Source organism: Vespa velutina, chromosome 6 (assembly GCF_912470025.1).
Source record: "Vespa velutina chromosome 6, iVesVel2.1, whole genome shotgun sequence".
Taxonomy (NCBI): Eukaryota; Metazoa; Arthropoda; class Insecta; order Hymenoptera; family Vespidae; genus Vespa; species Vespa velutina.
This window is the reverse complement of record NC_062193.1, coordinates 275,001-291,702: the sequence shown is the minus strand read 5'-3', so window position 1 is coordinate 291,702 and position 16,702 is coordinate 275,001. Positions and strand designations below refer to the sequence as shown.

Sequence of the window (16,702 nt, the reverse complement as noted above, 5' to 3'; positions counted from 1 at the left end):
TAAAGTGGATGATTTGCTCGAGGCTATGCATATTATACAGAGCGAACGTACATAGATCCACGTTTTCTCGCATGTAAAACGTTCAAAACGAAAAGCTCTTACCCTTCCAACGTCCTTGGAAAGAGTCGAGAAGAAATGCGATGTCGACGTTCCCTCAGGAGAAAAGGATAGTAGAAAGAAGAAAAAAAAAAAAAAAAAAAAGAAAAAAGAAAAAAAGAGAGAGAGAAGGAAACGTCCTCTCGAAAGTCTTTTATTTATTTATCGTTAGTCGAGTCGACGACGACATCGAGCACCGAACGCCGAGCTCGTTCATAAAACTTGCACCCTCGTTTATCCGCGAATATTCACCCTTTCTACCCTCCGGCTAAACTTTCGAGGACATCTCATCGTCCCGCAATGATCCAACCATTTCTTTATCTCGCACGGAAAATCTCGTTTATTTCATTTTATATCTCGTAATTATGTGACATTAATATCTGAAGATTAATAATTTTTCATTTCTTTTCTTTCCTTCTCTTTTTTCATTTCCTTTTCTTTACCCTTTTCTTTTTTCTTCTTTTTTTTGTATACCATAGTTTAATTGATTACTTTACTCTTTGTTGTTTACAAATATAAAATTTGCTTTCGAAATTTTAAATGTCGTTTTAATCGTTTCAATATAACGACCGACATTATGAATAATTAAATATTTGTAAATATTTTTAAATTTCAACGAAACAATTGATAATGTAATATTTGTGATTAAAAGAAAAGTTTATGGATTTTGTATATTAGATTAATTACGATGGCATAAATAAATTCGCGTTCTCGATATCGGATCGTGTTAATGGATGGATACCTTAGAAAGGAGGAGAAAAAAAAAAAGCTTTTTCAGTTGTTCCAGAAACCTCAGTAGAGGATTAACTATAGCTGTATCTGTGATATTCGTATATATATATATAAAAGTAAATGATCAAGTCTAGTAAAAAAAAAAGAAATCTTTTTTCTTTCTTCTTCTTATCAAACAATATTCCAATAATTTTCTAAGATTTTTTTCACGATACGTATAAATGCATTCGCATTATCGCAAACTCTAATATATCTTCAAGGTCTCCGAGCATAGATATAGTAGACCTAAGGTCGAATTTCTCCTAAGCGCCTTAGAAGCTTTGTCGTTTCAAGTTCAAGATGGTCGACGACGACAATCCCCTTATTCCCTCAACAAGGCTGTTGCATCTTCGTCCTCGATTCGTTCAATCGATCCTAGAGAAATACACTTTCCCTTTCCCAAATAGCTTTTCCAAATAATTATAATAACGTATGATATAATAATGTAATAGAATATAATTATTTATATATGTTATGTTATTGTTATAGTAATAATAACAATAATTACATATTATTATTATTATCATTATTATTATTATTATTATTACGAAGCGGTAAATATTATTATACAGAATAATTTGAACTGATTAGAAAAGTAACTTGAGGGAACAATATTAAATCAAACACAAATTGTTATTTTAGAAATACCTAGTTAGTTGCAATGTATATATACATGGTAAAGAAATACATATGTATATATATATAGAGAGAGAGAAGGGGGGGGGGCGGGAAGGTGAAAAAAAATCACCGACACATTATTTTATATCGGAAAGTACCCGAACGTAGAGTGGAATTTGCTTCTGGCGAGGCAATGTAATCGGACGAATGCATCGCAATGTGCGACGGTGGTGGCTGCCGTTGCAAATCATACATCGTGTGCCATGGCGTGGCAAATGAAATTTATGTCGGCTGCATAATGCGTTTTTGCGGCCACGCACTTCGGCCGAGGTTGGCTTTACGAAGTGAAATCCGCTGCCATTTTGTTGACGACGGCCAACTCCATAATATGCATATATTCCATAAAAATTTCGTTGTCGTTGCCGTTGTCGTTGTCGTTGTCATTGTCGTTGTCATTGTCGTTGTCGTTGTCGTTGTCGTTGTCGTTGTGATATCTATGTCAATGATCGCTCATTATTATTCAACTCGGTAAACTTTTACGATCTCGTTCTCGCTTCTTCTACCTTGTGGATAATGTATTGGGTAATTGGAGAAAGTTTACATTGCTTTTTTTTGTTCTTTTTTCTTTTTTTTTATGTCCTTTTTTTCTTTTTTATGTATCGAATGTTAAATCGTATTCAGAGCATTACTCAACGATTAATAACTTTCGAAAGTTATTAATTAATGGTATACATTGATGGAATACTAAATAGAAGTTGTTGCGATAAAATAACTTTTCAAAGTACTGAAAATGAATAGAGTCCATTAATGGAATATAATATATATATATATATATATATATATATATATATATATATATAAAAGATAGAAAAAAAATTAAAATAAAGGAAAAATCAGAGCACGTGGAAAAAAATCATCGAAAATAATCGAAATCCGTTTTATATGAGTTCAATAAAATTCATGGAAAATTTATCCGTGTTTCGTTCTTCGCCGTCGACAATATCATCCTCTCTTTCTCTCTCTCTTTCTCTTTCTCTCTCTCTCTCTCTCTCTCTCTCTCTCTCGCTCTCTCTCGCTCTCGTACGATTTCATTCAACTTAATTCGATTTGCTTTAATCCAATCTCATTTGATTTCATTTTGATCAATTTAATAGCTCAGCAATCGAGCTACCCATGTTCGACCGGGGATAAATTTACTAGAACATCATTAGATCGACGTACGATTAATTACAATGAAAATTACTGCCATCGTCCACGATCGAGACATCGTTCATGTAATAAGGTAGTTATTACATCCTACGAAAATCAACGAAATACGAGACTACAAACAGAAAAATAAAATTCTGCTGATGATCGTGTGTGTGATATTAAAAAAAAAAAAAAAAAAAAAAAAGAAAAGAAGTAAAGGAAAAAAGAAAAGAGATAGCATTGTAGAAACAAATAGGGGGAAAAAAAAAAGAAAGAAATAAACTCGACAAAAATCTTGATAAAACTATGACAAACAAAATGCAGATATAAAAAAATAGAAAAAAAAACGATGAAAACAAATTTGAACAATATTATTATAAAATAAATAATAGTAATATAAGAATAGTTATCAATAGTTTTATAGATATAATATATATATATAATAAAATCAAAAAAAATGCGTCGACGTACGAATTATCTTTTTTTTTTCCTTTCCAAATCGTTAAGCAATATTTTCATTTTGCATATTTAACGATTAATAATTACAACGGATTATCTTAAAACTCTAATCTTACGATACGATGTGTGATCATTTAAAAAGAATGGTGAGGCTAAAGGGTATAAGCGCATTCGAAGCGCATTCGACTGTAATCTTGGTGCATTCGTGTGGTCGGAAACGGTGAACTACTCTTCGTCAATCACTTGTCGAGAACAGTGGAGTGCTTAATGCAGTAGATGCACCCATTTGCCTTCCTTTCACCGCCATCGTAGTCGACGTTGTCGTCGCGACGTCACCGTCTCTCTCTCTCTCTCTCTCTCTCCCTCTTTATTTCTTTTTCTTTCTCTCTCTTTCTCGCTTCCTCTCTTTCGTTTCCCTTGTCGTCGTCTCCAAAGTCGTTTACGTGTCTTCTCTGACGTGCTATTAGACGAACGAGAGGAAAATAAACCGAATAACGACACCCACACTCTTCCTATTTTATGTACCCTTCTTCCCTTTGTCTAGTACTACCTTCCTGGATCAATCAAGGTTCGACCTTTGATATCAAATTTCTCATTGTCTCTTCTCATCTTATTCGTCTTCTCTCTCTCTCTCTCTCTCTCTCACACACACACACATACACACATAAACACTCTCTCTCTCTCTTTCCTTCTTTTCCTCCCTCTTTCTATCTCCATCTCTATATTTATCTTTATCTCTATCTCTTTTCCTCATTTCGTTTAATGATAATCGTTATCTCGTAAAGTATAGTGCTTAGAAATTAAAATCGTGAAAAAAATATCTAACATTACGTGATCGCCATTTTGAAGGATCCAATTTATTATTTAGTCGATCTAAAAAGATTTGATATCTTCACATTTTTAAATAAATAAGTAATAAGAGAATTTGAAATATTAAATATTTCCTTTTATTTTTTATTTTCTTTTTTTCTTTTTTTTTTTTTTTTTTTTTCATCATAATCTTAACGTAGATTATAACGTTCAAACATTTTATCTTGTCATGTTAAAAATAATGAATGAAAGAAAGGAAGGAAGGGTGGAAGAAAAAAACGATCCGAAGCAAAATGTAATCCATTTCGTTCGTCTTAAAGAAGAAAAAAAAAAAAAAAGGCGAGAGAGAAAAAAAGAACAGAAAAGGAAAACAAATCCGATTATAATGATATTGTACTTACATAAACGAAATAGAAAAAAAAAAGCTACGGAAAGAACAAAGAAATCTTTCTACCTGCTTTTCTCCGTTTATATCGGAATTAATCCTAGCGTAACGCTTTACGTTAAAGAGAACGCATAATCGAGTGGCTCCTACGCGATAATCATACAAACGTACATATATAGAATACAATCGTATGAAGAATGAAAGTACTTACAGGTTGAGATTGTGTATTTCGTAATTAAAACGATGAGAAATGGAGTTGGTTGCATTTACGCGGTCACGGTAATATGACGTCACGCGTTATATCATATTATAACGGTAACATTAGTTCGCCTAGGAACGTGCTATGCAAATGCCTGCCTCGTCCGTTATTGTTACTTCGCAGATAGTATTACGTCGGCATGTTAATGCATTACTACACTACTACTACTAGTAGTACTATTACTAGTCGAGGCTCTTCCGTCTTGATTTATCGTCTTACTTCGTGTCCGTTGCTTCGATATTTCTTTTTTCCTTCTTTCTTTCTTTCTTTTTTTCTTCTTCAATTTTAAAAATCTTCGTTCAGATATCTTGCTTGAATTTTTCTCTCCCTCTTTATCTTTTATTTTCTTCCTTCTTCTTTATCTCGAATAAGAACTTCTTTATCTCAAAACTGTTCATTTCTCGAATGATTTTCAATTGAATTAAAAAATTACTTGATTAATTTCCTAAAACGATATAACTTTTATCTCGAAAATACAAAGTTATAGACGTTTTGTCGGTAATGGATTAAAATGAAATGAGCTCTCACCCCCTTATCTTTCTCTATTTCTCGTGAAAATTTAACGGGAGTACTTTATCAAACTTAAGTTTCCTTTTTAAACAGGGCAATCTCGATGTTTTATCGTTAGATAAATTACTAGTTCTATTACCGTTTATCCGATCTTTCTTCTCCATGTTGAAAAAGGGTGATTAAACGTTCAACGATCGAAAGGAGCGACGTTTGAATAAATCGATCGCAATCGTCGTCTTTCCTATTCTCTCTCTCTCTCCCTCTCTCTCTCTCTATCTATCTATCTATCTATTTCCCTCCCCCACTATTCACCCTCTCTCTCTCAACTGTTCGAAATTGCTCGGCCAGTGATAAATATCATAATTAAACCGTGTAATTAAAGTGATGAATTTATGCGGAAGAGTCTCTTGCTCCAGTAGCGCACGTGCACGTGCACGTGCACATTTCACCATCTCAGTCATATCGCTAGAGTAAAACACAGAGTGAGAGAGAGAGTGAGAGAGAGAAAATTCCAATCTCCCACCACAAATATCAGTATAATAAGGCAGAAATATTTAAGATTCTCATTTTGTCGTGGACTATAGTCTGATTTGCATTTTACCCTAGGGTAAAATTCTGCACCCTTCATAATCCATTATCCTAGAATCTTTCGATGAACTTTTTGAAAACTCTTTTCTAATTAACTCACGTAATTTCGTTAATTAACGAAATAATCTTTTTCCATCGTTTATAATTTTTATCGAATGGTAAAGAAACTCGTTGCTTTGTCATATTAAAAAAAAAATAATAATAAAAAAGAAAAATGAAGAAAAAACTGATGTAGCAACAAAGAAGATTCTAATACGTCATAAGATCGTAATGATCACTGAATCTATCTCGTATGTCGTTAATAATGTTTATTTGAAAATTACATAATAAAATTGACACAATAAATTTACATCGACTATTCAAATGAATTAATGCAATTGAGTCTAATGCGTTGATCGTTCAATTTGTGGTCAAGGAAACGAAAAAAAAAAATAGTGATGCGACAATGTAAAGGGAAAAAGAGAGAGAAAGAGAGAGAGAGAGAGAGAGAGAGAGAGAGAGAGAAAGAGAGAGAGGAATCTAAAAAGAGGATAGAAAAGTGGGAGGGGATCGTACAAGCGGAGTGGTATAAAGTTTGTACAGCTTTTAGAGACAAAAGTGCTTTTATCTCGACAGCTGCCGCTTCTCGACACTTGCAGTAATGCACTCGCAAAATGTGGTCTGCCAGGAGGGCGCCTTTAGAGAGAGAAAGAGATAGAGAGAGAGAGAGAGAGAAGGAAAAAGGGTGGTGATGATGGTGATGGGGGGGAAGCAAAGAGGTTAACGTCTCTCTGTGTGCTTGCAAAGGGCAGAACGATATACGAGGTGCTTAAAATGTGAACTCGAGTTTTCATACACCACTAAGAGAGAAAGAGAGAGAGAGAGAGAGAGAGAGAGAGAGAGAAAGAAAGTCACATTTTTACCTGATTTTTCTTTCAAGAAATCTCTCTCTCTCTCTCTCCCTCTCTCTATTTCTCTCTTTTACTCTTTTACTCTCTCGTATTCGTTTTAACATCGTCTACGTTAACTTCCCGAAAGGAACGGAATATATATATATATATATATATATATATATATATATATGTATCTAATGTGTACATGTAGTGATACGTTCCTAACATGAGACAGAATTCTTGATTATCGATTTAACTAGTTTAAATGACAAGCCATGTCTCTCGGAGATCAACATTAACTCTTCAAAAACTGGAGTATCTTTCAAAAAGAATTTATTAAGGTATAACGAAATATATTACGGAAAGTAATGAAAGTATATTGTATTATAATATAGACATATGCAATGTAGATTAACCAATAACGTAAAGAAAAACGTATAAAAAAAAAAAAAGAAGAAGAAGCAGAAGAAGAAGAAGAAAAAGAAGTCTAACGATATTCAAAGACATTGAAAGTTTCTTTCAACGTTGTATCGAAATATCGGTATATAGAGTAATAAGGGAGGAAGAAAGGGAGGGAGAGATAGAGAGAGAGAGAAAGAAGAAAACTGAAGGGTCGTATTGGTTTAGGTGTCTCACGAGCGTTGGAAACACGAGTTCAGCGTCACGTAAACGCGAAGCACATTCAAGGGTTGGACGAAACAGCATGGAGAATATATATATATATATATATATATATATATATACATACGTGTATATCGAATCCCGTTTGAGTAAAGAGCATGAGAGAAAGAGAAAGAGAGAGAGAGAGAGAGAGAGAGAGAGAGAACTAGAAAGGGATGAGGAGAGCATAGACTGTTGGAGAAGGCTAGGATCGATCACAGAATATCTCCGAACGTCAAACGAGCACCCTCTCTCTAAATTCACCTCTCTCTTTCTCTCTCTCTCTCTCTTACTCTATCCGTGGTCTATGGAGTGCAATAGATTGCACAGGAACGTGCGAATCGACAGGAGACTCGATTCGATTCGTCCGTTCGATTCGATCGATTCGTCGATCCTGTCCGGCTCACTCACTATCTGTTACTCTCTCTCTCTCTCTCTCTATCTATCTATCTCTATCTCGCACATATACATATACACTCTCTCTTTCTCTCTCTCTCTCTCTCTCTCTCTCTCTCTCTCTCTCTCTCTCTCTCTTTCATGCTGTCTCGGTTAGAGACAGTTTTCGAGACACAAGACCCTCACGCACGCGTTTAACCTCCCTTTCTCCACATATATGTATATATATACACCGCACGTGGAATACAGAAGCCGCAAAGGCATCAACCAACCTCGATCACGAGCAAAAGGAGCCAATACGTCTCCTCGAACGCTGATCTCTTCCACTGAATCTATTTATTCTCGATCGCGGGTACGTTTATCGTATACGACGAACACTTCCTTTATATTCTTTTCTTTAGTTTATTCACGATAATGGAATATCGATAATTTTATTATTATCGATTTTTCTTTCTTAAACTTTTTTCCTTTTCTTTTTCTATCCGCCGACAATATTTAAATTTAATTGCTTTTTTCAATTTATTAATCCATTAATTTTATCTGACAACGATATCTCGCATCTAATAATAATAATAATAATAATAATAATAATAATGATAATAATAATAATTACTCGACACTATAATATTTTAATTTATTATCAACGATTAGAACATTATTTTTTTCAAAAATAGAATTGAAAAGAGTCGATTACTATTAATTTTGTTAAGATTAGGTTGAAAAGGGAGACGAAAGATCGATCGGTCCAAAGGATGAATCCTTCGACGGATAATCCCAAGTGAAAAGGAAAGGTATAAGGGAGAAGAGAAATGCTGTAATGGTGGTTCGATGGAGCAAAGCTTTTCTATGTTTAATTAACGTTGGTAGGATAATCTCCCGACGAGAAAATGTGGCTGATCGGTAGATAATCGACGAGCCCTTTAGAAAGGGCCCACAGTGAAGATCTTAACGTTAGATAGAAAAATGTCTGCCATCGAGATTAACTCTCCTATCCAATTCTCCCTTCCACTTTCTTTCTCTCTCTCTCTCTCTCTCTCTCTCCCTTTTGCATCTAATACCAAGACCGTCCTTTATTTCACGATTAGCTCCGAGCAAGAAAGAGCTCTGATGATTACTTTTAGGACGACAAGACCCGTCGGAGATGTTTAAATCATATTAATATTACTCGAGATTGAACCTCGAGATGAGGTCACTGGGAGGATAATCGACCCTGGCGAAGATTCTATAATTTATTAATTATAAAAACGAAACGATAAGGTTGGTTATAAGTTGAATTTTTAAGTAATTTTTATTAATCGATTTCAATATTATATATTATATATATATATATATATACGATAGAAATAATTAAATACGATTTTGGATTTAACAAAAACGTGAATATATCTCCTAGACGATTTTCATTTCGTCCCTTATAAACAAGTCAAAAAAGAAAAGAAAAAAGAAAAGAAAGAAGAAAAGGAAAAAGGAGAGGGGAAAAAAATCCTAAAGAACAAATTAATTTCTCATTCCTCTCCTCTGGCTTCTTCTTCTATCAGATAGCATTATCGAAAGATATACAGAACCATTAAAAGCCAGAAAGATTTTAACCTGAATATCCGAAAAGATTATCGAAAAACGCAAAGCCATTATGTTGTCACATTCGATTCCACGAGGAACATGAAACGTAGAGAAGAAAAATCCCTATGTCATACAACTCGTCGTGCTAACTCGTACTCTCGAAAGTTGGTACTCCTTCTTCTCTGATGCCCGAGTCGATCGGCTTTGTCCTCTTGTTAATCTCACGCCGTGGTTTTCCATCAACCTGAATGCTTTACCGTTTACACTCTACACCCTGGCTATCGTGCGACAAGAACAGCCAGACTTCCGGTCTTGAGAGCTCTCTCTCTCTCTCTCTTTCTCACTCTCTTTCTATCTACCTATCTCTCTCTCTCTCTCTCTCTCTCTCACTCTTACATACCCTCGGCTATTCATTCGCAGTAGCTCGAATCTCCTAGCTAACTTGGAATGTATTTCCATACATTTCCTAGCTTGCTAGCCCCTATCGTAGCTATAAATCATATGCTTCGTTCTCACTCCCTCTTTCACTCTTTCTCTCTCTCTTTTTCCCTCTCTCGTTGTCCCTCTTCCATCCCTTTCGTAAGCTCGTAGTACTTGTAAACTCTTTTCATCTCGCTCACTCTAACATAATCCGTAAGTCCGTTTCTTTCACTCTTCCTCTTCACACTTGAAGACCTACGATCTCTCACGTCTACTTGTTCGCTTTAAGCTTTAGCAACTTTGCATTATTTATTTCTAGATGCTCTCCGATTTCTCTTCCCTTCGATTTGTCTTCCTTTCTTTCTTTTCTACTACTACTACTACTCTACTACTACTACTACTACTACTACTACTACTACTACTTCTATTACTATCACTTCATCTTCTTTTTTCTTCTTCTTCTTCTTCTTCTTCTGTATATTTTCGACGTAGGTGATGATGAAGTTGACGGTGATACTCATAAATTCGGGCAGCGTCTTGAACGACGATAAAAGCAACGATATTTATCGTCGTCTATAAGTCAACGGTTTCGAGTACCAAGAATCTTCGTGTGTGTATATATATATACATATGTGTGTGTGTGTGTGCATAAGATATATGTATGTATATGTATATGTATATGTATATGTATAGCCATGTCGCATTGTATTCCAAGAGATATTTTTCAAACTGGCTTTAAAAGTTGCAATAAAAAAAAAAAAAAAAAAAAGAAGAAGAAGAAGAAAAGAAGACGAGTCGTACTTCACTTTTATAATAAACCATATTTATATAAATATTGAAGAAATTCGAAGGATCATTTTTCTTTTGGTCCAAATTTTTCATTATATTTATAAACTTAAGTGTTTTGGTTGAATAGCTGGAAGCCATTAAAAAACTAACAAATGTATCGTTCTGTATACCTTTCAAACAAACCAATTTCGAAGAGCATCAATTCTGCAGGTTGCATTCGAGTTATGCGAAAATATCGTCCTCATCGGATAAATGTTTATCCGGGCGCAGCCATGAGTGGCAAACAGAATCAATATCGCGATCACTGTTTTGTGGGACGCAAAGCCGACTGACCAGTTCGTCGATTACGCTCGTTTTTATCCACTCCCTTTGACCTTTTTATTCCTTTTTTTTTATTTCTCTCATTTTACCGTTTTACCCTTTGAAATGTTCCCGAGTTAAAAGTTAATGCGATTGCGCTGGTACGCCATTAAAAGAAAAAGAAAGAAAAGAAAAACAAAACTTCGAATTTACAATAAAAGAAAATAAACAAAAAAGAAAAGCAGGTAAAATAGTAATATCGAAAAATTACGTAATAATGAACGATAAACATTCAAATATTATGAAAACGATTGTTCAATGTAAATAAAAATAAAAAAAGAGATACTATAACAAAGAATAAATTTAGAAATTTTTCTTTTGTTCTTTTTTCTCTTCTTTCTCGTCTGAAAATGTTTACCATTCTTTTTTTTGGTCTACTTTTACAAAACTCGGAAAAACTTTTTCGTCAGAACTGAAAGTCCAAATGAATATTTAAAAAAGAAAAAAAAAGGGAAAACAAAAAAAATTAGGATATTGACACATTTTAATCTTACAATACTTCATGACTGATGGACGAATCGTAACACTGAGAATTTTTGAACGTAGCAACGTCATATGATTAAAATATATACGGTAGAAGAATACGCAGAAGGAAAATGATATCCTGTTGGTGAAATTCCACTTCCCACAATCCGCATCCACCTACAAACCCTTCCCTCCCCCTTATCCGCCCCTTTTAACTCCCACTCCATTTAGCACGGCTTTACCTTCGAGGGCTTTGGGTAGACCCGTAGCGAAGAGGGCGAAAGCGTTGCAATTTGATGCAAATTAAATCGTCGCTCATGCGTGCTAATTAATTAATAACCAAGCTTATTTTAGCGTGCTGTTGCGAGATGTACGGTAAATAACGTGGATTTTCAACTCTCGTACATTATTCCTATTCTCTCTCTCTCTCTCCCTCTCTCTCTCTCTCTCTCTCTCTCTCTCTCTCTCTCTGTCTCTCTCTTTATACAAATTAAGTATCTGGATAATACGAGCTCGACCTAATCGATACCGATTCCATCGATTGTTCGACGTTAAGCCGATTTTACGTGGCTGTACGTCCACTTCAGAACGCATTATCGCCACCACGAATGAATAATAATTCGTAGAAAGTAATATTTGCGGTGAGTGAAAGCCGGCTAATATGTATTACGGTGTAATATGCCACGAATCAAATCCCATCAAATGGGGATCTCGTTGGAAAGCTGATTAAGTTCAATGTAGACGTTAATGAAAAAGAAGGGAAAATGGATACGAAAGAAAAGAGAATGAAATGAAAGATAAAGGAGGAAAATTGAAACAAAATTAGAGCAAACGTGTCAAATCTTGTGAAAAAAAAAATATATATGTATATATATATTTCTATCTTATTCTAACTGCTCATAGATGTATTTATCTGATATAACCAAAATTTGTAATATCGATTGTTTTTGATTGAACTAATATTTTGATAATTATTATTATCAAAACTGAAATAACATAGAAATTATATATTATAAAAAAATCGAAATAAATATCAATATATTTTTGATTTTTCTATTCTACCCGTGATAGGTTAAAAAATGAGACTGAGATTTTCTTTCTTAATGATTAAGAATAATAAAAATATATTTAACAACAATTAACTTATTTTTCTATTAATCCTAACATATTCTAATAAAAGCGAATTCTTTTCGAGTCTACTGCCAAAGTGCATGTAACGATTTTTTTTAACTCTTGACCTTTTCGAATTATGAAGATCAATATAGTTTGTTTTTTTCTTTTTTTTTTTTTTTTTTTTTTTTGAATACCTATAATTTTCTTTTTGCATATTTATATATATTCTTCTTTTATTTGCAATCATAATCATATCTGATAAAAAATTCTTACTATGTAACGTTAACGTTTAGCTAAGAAATTCATACTGTACTGTAATTCATACTTTACATTCCAATCGTCTATTTTAACAAATTAAAAATCAATCGTATCATATATTTTGACGATTCTTCGATTTTCAAATTGTAATATGAAAAACCAACTTTAGTAATACCAAAGATACCAATTATCTCGTAAACGGTGCATAATAATAATTCTTTTACTATATATAATTTCAATTGCAAACGATCATAACTGTACTATGAGATTATAGTGTCTACTTAAAAAAGAAAGAAAAAAGAAAAAAATTACGTTGATCTTCATAACGTGTAAAAACGAGTAAACAAAAAATGTTCACGTGTACTTTCATCGATCGCGAGATATTTCTTCGTAAATCTATAAACAAATATCAAATTCAATATAGGTAATGTAATTATATATTCATATAGACATTCCGCTCGATGCGGGAATGCACCGTGAAAATTTAACGATAATCGGAAGTAACAGAGTATACGAGGTTTATTATCTTGAGACTTCTATGAGGCAAAACGTAAAGGATCTTCAAATTTCAAGATACTCAAACAACTGCTTACCTCTCTCTCTCTCTCCCTCTCTCTCTCTCTCTCTCTCTCTCTTTCTCTCCCTTTCTCTCTATTTCCATCTATCTCTTTATCTCTATCTAACTCTCTTATCTCTCTCTCTCTCTCTCTCTCTCTCTCTCTCTCTCTCTGGCTCCAACATATATACACATTGTGCATTCCCCTATAGATTCACATATATCTGACAAGAAGAAAGATAGAAAGTGAGAGAGAGAGAGAGAGAGAGAGAGAGAGAGAGAGAGAGGGAGAGGGAAAGAGAGAAGAAGAGAGAGATAGAGAGAGAACACCGGTAAAGGATTTCTCTCTGTGTTGATTTAACGTGTGTAGTAGCCAGCTGAGGATCGGATTCTCCGTGAATTCCAATTTCGTTTTACCTCATTACTTCCTATTCTCAGGACCAGAAACAGCAACGTCGCGTCAGTATGTAGCCTCCATGTTCCCAGAGATATTCTCTCTCTCTCTCTCTCTTCCTCTTGTTCTCTTTCACTCTCATTCTCCTATATCGTATAATTCCATTTTCGTGCCAGTTCGCTATAAGTATAAAAAATGAAACGTCACTGTTTTTGCGTTACTCTTTTCTCTTCTCTCGTTATCAATCATTATTATTAAAATATTTTTCAACAATTATAATATTTCAAAATTATTAACGAAAGCCCATCTAATTGTTTCGATATTAACCTATATTCTTTTTCTTCATGACGAATTTTAATGCCGAAGTTATCATTTTATTATCAAAAATCGAAAATTTTGAAGATTGTTAAAATAAAAGAAAAAAAAAAAAGAAAGAAGAATGAAACACGCACGCAATAAAAGAAAAATAACACACGAAACAAAAACAACGATAACTTTTGAAAATATTCTATGGAATTTTTTCGAAGAAATTTTATTTTCGAAGAATAAAAATGGATTTTGTTCTAAAAAAAAACTTTATTGTTTGAATAATAAAATAAACGAGCCTGAACATTGTTCACGTGTGTATACGCATACGTGCACACGCAGTGAGTTGAAATTTGGAAGGGGTGAGAATAAAGGATGAGATCATGGAAGCAATTTTGATGGGTTGAAAAAAAAATCGTAGAAAAGACAAAAGTTCGGCGAAGCGAAAGCAGAAGGGGATTCCTTCACCGAGTATCGAGAAAAAATTCCTTCGTAGGGGTTGGTCAAGCTCCTTGGGATTATTCGATGATATCTCGTTGAAAAAGAAAGAAAGAATGAATGAAAGAAAGAAAGAAAGGAAGGAAGGAAGAAAGAATGAATGAAGGAAAAGGAAAGAAAGAATAAGAGGGAGAAAATAGTACGACGGGATTGAGAGAGATCCTGATTTTGGTAGCACCCTCGTCCTTTTTCCCCTCGAGGGAAGCGTTAAACCGTATCGAATCGTATAAACGACGATCCAACCATGCTTTCCTTTTTTTCATCTCTCTCTCTTTCTCTCTCTCTCTCTCTCTCTCTCTCTCTCTCTCTCTTTCCTTCTTCATGCTCTCAATTTATCTTTCTCAGAGTTTACGAATCTTTTTTCTCGAACCTTTTTCCACGATTATGTGCTTTCCACGTCGAACGATTCATTTGTAATATTCAAACCGATGAACGAGCTTTAACCATTCTATCTAAAATCTTGAAAGAACAATTGTCAAATTATAATTTGATCTATGTAATCTAAATTTTAAATAAATTTAAAAAGTAAATTGTAATAGTTAACAGTTTATTATAGAAACAGATGATTGGTTTTCTCTTTTCATCCTTCTTTCACTTTTACATCCGTTATCTCTCTCTCTCTCTCCCTCTCTCTCGTTCTCTTGTTGCAACAAATCATACTAATCTCCTCACATTACGCAATTTTTCCATATTTTCCGAATCCATCTATCCAAACTCATACACGTTCGTATTTACACATTGCTCATACACTTAAAGCTCTAAATATTTTATTACATTTTTATTAATGATAACATACATAAATTTATAGACTTATACTATATTATACATATTTAATATGCAAACCACAATCATTTAATAGTTATATGTAATCGATAATATATCGAATATGAACCAACAATTCTCTATCGTGTATCTAAAAGAGGAAGAAGAAAAACAAAGATGGAAAGAAGGTGATCTATTGCACGAGACTAAAGTTACTCTTTCAAAAACTTTTAAGTTAATCTCAAGTATTATTACAATCAACATCATAAGCTATCTACATCAAGACATTCCTCGTTTAAGTAAATGATATACTTATGGCAATTAAAACACAAACCAGAAGTTACAAAATCACTGAACAAACTAATCGTAAACGTTCTAAACTAGGTTCGTGTTCACTCATGATTAGCTTAAAAAAAAAATAGTATTATCAGTAAGACACATTGACAAGAAGAAACAAAACTTGTCAATAAAAATTGAACTCTGGAATCGAAATCTAAAAATTCTGTCGCAGCACATCGTCCCACTAAATGTTTTATTACATGTCTACGTTCTTTTTTCCTTTTTTTTTTCTTTAAAAAAATAAAAGAACTGTTTTCAATATATCAATATCTATACTTTTTAAAATTCTCTTTCCGAACTGACCGTAACATTTTAGTAAAAATGATTTCAACTACCTATCAGTCTATTGTAAATTTATTTCGACAAGTTCTTCACGCTCGTCCGTTAATAAATTGCCAGAGCAATGGGTGATTAACTACCCGATAAATATGGTTGAATAAACAGAAGTAACGTATTCGAAACATAAACGTCGATACGACATTGATGTTTGTATGTTAGTTTTACGTTTAATTTGTTAGCTAAAATGAGTTTTTCTGCCACGAAAAAAAAAAAAATCGAATCCCGGAAAAGCCATCGTACAAATCCTGAGACTATGTTATCCGTTTCACGAACTATAGACAGAGAGAAAGAGAGAGAGAGAGAGAGAGAGAGAGAGAGAGAAAGAAAGAAAAAGAGAGAGAGTGAGAGAGAGAGGAAAGTACGACCAGGGGAATAAACTTCTAAGTAAATTAATTACCAACGTTAATTGACTAGTTTACATTCATTGCTTAATTCGCACGAGAGTTCGCGGAAATCTAGTGACACGCTTTAATGAGTTTAACGAACTCTTGCCCCCTCTCTCTCTCTCTCTCTCTCTCTCTCTCTCTCTCTCTCTCTCTCTCTCTCTCTCCCTTTATCTTTTTATCTGAAACGATTTTTCTTTCGCTCGAAAACAAGCTTGTACGATAGTAGCAGGAAGAAGAAGAAGAAGAAGAAGAAGTTAGTAAGATCGTAAAAATTCATTTCGAGTCTCTGCGTCGACCAAGTCCATAAAAATCCGCATCATAAAACATCGAAACTGATTTTTCTAAATTAGGAGATAAAGTCTCAAAATTTATTCGATTTTTATCGAAAGGATAAACCACAGAATTTCTTATCGTTCTTATACATGAATGCTGCTTATGTTTGAGAAAGAAGCTCGAAGAGAAAGATGAAACAAGAAAGAGAGAACAAATTTACTTAACATACGTGCAAAGTAGATTTTATATATACACATATGTGTATGTGTGTG

At 33.8% G+C, this 16,702-nt stretch overlaps 1 protein-coding gene across 4 annotated transcripts in view; it reads left to right on the top strand.

Moving 5' to 3' along the window:
- The window catches only part of LOC124949930 (alpha-mannosidase 2), a 182,207-nt gene that overhangs the window by 134,773 nt on the left and 30,732 nt on the right, over window positions 1-16,702 (top strand). The window lies entirely within an intron of this gene.